This window comes from Raphanus sativus, unplaced genomic scaffold (assembly GCF_000801105.2).
Source record: "Raphanus sativus cultivar WK10039 unplaced genomic scaffold, ASM80110v3 Scaffold3460, whole genome shotgun sequence".
NCBI classification, from domain to species: domain Eukaryota; kingdom Viridiplantae; phylum Streptophyta; class Magnoliopsida; order Brassicales; family Brassicaceae; genus Raphanus; species Raphanus sativus.
The window spans coordinates 6,729-10,907 of record NW_026618766.1 but is presented as its reverse complement, the minus strand read 5'-3'; the positions used below and the strand labels follow the sequence as shown (position 1 = coordinate 10,907).

General features: G+C 33.5%; 1 pseudogene; it reads right to left on the bottom strand.

The window, feature by feature from the left end:
* Positions 1–591: 591 nt before the first annotated feature.
* On the bottom strand, positions 592–3,481 carry LOC130506608 (uncharacterized; annotated as a pseudogene).
* Positions 3,482–4,179: the final 698 nt, after the last annotated feature.

Here is a 4,179-nt window from a genome sequence, read left to right as displayed (position 1 = left end):
GGATATTGGGGACAAAGCGTAGATCCTCTGTTTCATGAAATGCAATACTAAGAAGACAACAATCTTCTTGGACATGAGATATAGAGATAAAAACTGTCCTCTGTTTTGTAGGATAGCTGTCGTTGGTGTGCGGGAGAAAATGGTCACTTTCGGAATAAGAATGTTGTAGGTAAACCTGTAGAAGGGTTTGAGTAAGTAGCACAGTTCATGTGTGTTTGAATCATTCTTGATGCAGTATTTCTATAAATCTACAAAATATTTAAATTTTATTATTATAAAAGAGTAGAACTGGATCCATATAGCTCAGTGAGCATTTGGTCGTGAAAAAACTTTTCCTAACCGAGTTCTGGTTATCTGGTTTCTATACTTGAACGATTATTGCGGATAAAGCTATTGTGCTTGACGTCATGTTCACATATATAAATCAGTTTTCCAATTGGTTTGAACTTTTGATGTAAAAACATTATTATTATTTTACCACACACATTATAGCATATGTATGTAGAGTACTGCGCCACATTAATGTGCTTTCATTTGCATAACATATGGTCTCTAAATTTTACCCGGGGCCTCCATAAACGACAAGATGACCTACTTTCCACCTGTTTCTGTCGAGTCTCTCACTTTATAACCATGACTGTTGTCCGTATAACTCTCCGTGTTCTTCACAGTATTATCTTCCTTATAGTTTTCGTCGATAATGGAGATATCACGGATTATATATGAGTCGTAGTGAGGGTTCCCCACCGGAAAACGCCCGTTACCCATCGGAGGACTTGGAGATGAAAAGGACTGTACACTTCACCTCCCCATTCTACCCCCCGTCTCCCGAGGCTCTCTTTGAACCTGCTCGCTGGCCAGAAGCCAATTAATTCATTCGACACGTACAGACCCCAGTTCCCACTGGTTGGATCCTGTACTCAACAGAAAGTTGTTAATAAACTTTTAGTAACGATTATTATACAAAATTTATTTTTTTAAAATCAATTTGGAGGCATATTTTCATATATTTATGAACTCGGAAATTTTTTGGAGATCCAAAGCCTATGTTTATATCTGTTTATGCCAAGACAGGTTCTTTCTGACCTCAAGATCAGATGTTTTTTACTCTACAATAAAAACATACTGAGTCCAAAAAACGACCGTGACGTTGTGTTATGCGATGTCTATAGCTTGTATGCCTTTTATGTTTTGCGCAACAAGAGGTATTCCCAGGAGGCCATATCTGCAGCGGACCATTATCATTCCGGCTCCATCGGGACATCTGGAATGTAACACTGATGTCCTCCTGCCTGTATATTAACCATTACTAATAACATGCTAAGAACTGTTGATGATGTAGTAGTTGTGGAATCATCGTATGATTATCAAGCGGTAAGTTTAAATCAAATGCGAAAACCCCTAATCAAAAAAACACAATGATGAAAACAGAATTCTATTATATATGAAAAAATGAAAACGTTATGCTTTAATTATCAAATTTTCAATCAAATTAAGGCTATGCGTAATTCGTATAATAAAGGCTGACATAGATGCTTAATATAAACAAACCGCTCACTAATAAAACATCATCTTTTATTCACAAGGTTATGCACTTATGCAAAACAATTATGAAAATCTAAAACGCTCACTAGTAATTGATTTACCAACACAATGTTATGCTTAATTCGTTAATGCATACATGAAAGTAAAATGCAACTATTATTCACTATGAACAAACAAACGCCATGCATGCTCGTGGTTCGTGTATAAATAAATAAAATAGAAAAGAAATAAGATATATCTCGCTCACATTAGTAAAAACGAATAGCCGAGTTATGACTCCCTGGTATAGTAGGGGTTTACCTAAAATGAATAAACAATAGAACTGAAATACATTAATTAAGAAATGAAAGAAATGGGCACCCAATTACGCCGAGTATTAAAAAAATATAGCTGATATTAATTGACTTACAGTCCAGCCTGCTTGAATGAATTCACTTTCCGATCTGAATGTGCAATCGAGTAGAGCTGATTTGATTCGGTTCAACCGGAGGAGTAAAAATAGCTGCCCTCATGGTCGCTCCATTGTAAATCTTTGGTTTCCTTTTTGTCCGTGTCACAGCAAACTGAATAAACCGCTTGAGAATATTAATGGGTGTTCTCTTTTGCAAAAATAAAAATAAATGATGGGTGTTTCTTCGATCATAAGTTTAAGTTAATTACATTCATATCAAAAATATATTACAATAATTTAGGGTTAAGTTATAGTCTATATATTTTACTTCTAATGAATCTTCTATAACTTCATTAAACTATTTTCAAACCATTTGGTACTAAAAACGTATTACACACACACACACTCACACATTTTGAATATACCGTAATATGCTCAGAAATTAGTATAGGTCTGAGTAGAGTAATAACGTAACTAGCTGAATATTTTCTTTGTTCATTTACTTAAACAAATTCTGATAGTCTTTAGTTTATTAGTCGACTACACAAGAAGCTATTATTGGTTAAAAAAAGAAAAGAGCTATTGTTTAATGTTTATACTGTGCTCTACCGGTCTCATTACTGCCACATTTTACTATATATTTGACATTTCTAGTTGTAAAAAATAAAACTTTGAGAAAGTACACTTACATGATGGTCATTACCGGAAAGCATAGGTTCATAAGTATTGTTCCATGAACCTCGGGGATTAGAACTGTCACCACCAGCGATTTCAATCTCAAGAGATCGACTTTAGTGACTCTAAGTATGGGAACTGTACCAATAGGGCAACCAAACCATTCCCCATAAGTGACCAAAATGTTTTTACTAAGTTTCTCCCTCCTATGCTTTGTTGATCCTTCCGGGTATGACATACGCATCTACTCACAAAAAAAAATTCTTAATAAGTATGCAAAATAAATCGCACCAAACCGATTTAAAGCAAACTTCAAGTAGAACTTAAATCGTTTTATATTTTGATGTGACTTTGCATATGTTGTAAAAACTTATGATAGGTAAACTATTAAGATAATACATAATAGAGCAATATACCTTGTCATGGAAGAATGTATGATTCATCATGGATGGGTGGTCAGGGTGGTCATCCTGGTTGTTGTAGAAATCCACGCACCCATACTCTTCACCATAGATAGACTGCGGATCCAGAAGTAACAGCAACTAACAATCTATTTTACCAGTTTATATATGATATAATATATAGACTGCGTATCCAGAAGTAACGGCAACTATCAATCATTTAACCAGTATATAATACCCTAATCCTTGAATCTAAAATTAAATACACTATCATATGATATGAGTGAATGAGATGATGTTGAACCTGTTTAACAGCAGGGTTAATAATCTTAAGTTCTTGCTCTCTGTTCCAAATCTTCAACATTTTTTAATGTCTCAGCCGCTTCGACGATGCCACGGTTATAGCTTTCATAAGGCTACAACATATGCATAAGAAAACCATCCACATTGCTGAAAACTCCAATTCCATTTTTCATCAACACTGGAGAGACATGAGATAATTATTTGACATATATCTAGTTTACCAAGGATTTGAAGATATTTGGAATTATGGAAAACAATAAATGTTTTAATTTCATGGTCAATAATCAAAGTTTAGTCTAGATCTTGGTCAATGGTCTTGAATGGTAATTAATGTGAAAAATTTATTTCCATTTAATGATCATAAATTGCATTATTCCACCTAGAAATCAAATATAAAAATGAGGAGATTCCATAAGAGAAAGAAATGAGAGAAAAGGGAGAAGATAATTCAATGAGATAATTATTTGACATAGATCTTCCACTTTCCATCTTGAACAAGAACTAAATATTACTCCTCCATTACAATTTAATAGTCGTCAACAAAATTTTCGTTTCAAAACAAATGTCGTTCAGAATTTCAATGCAAAATTTATTAAAAATATTTTCATTTTTGTTTTTTATTGGTTGAAATGTAAAAAAAAGTGCTTATTTCAACATGAACTTTACGCATCGTACCTATTCATTCACGAACTTTGTAGTAGTGCGTATTCCACACTGAACTAAACAATTTTTTAAAAATACTATATGAACTTTATGCGTCGTGTCTATTATTTCACGAACTTTATAGTAGTGCGTATTTCACACTGAACTAAATCAAAATCAAAAAATACTAAATAGACTCTCAAAATCGTGCTTATTTCAATA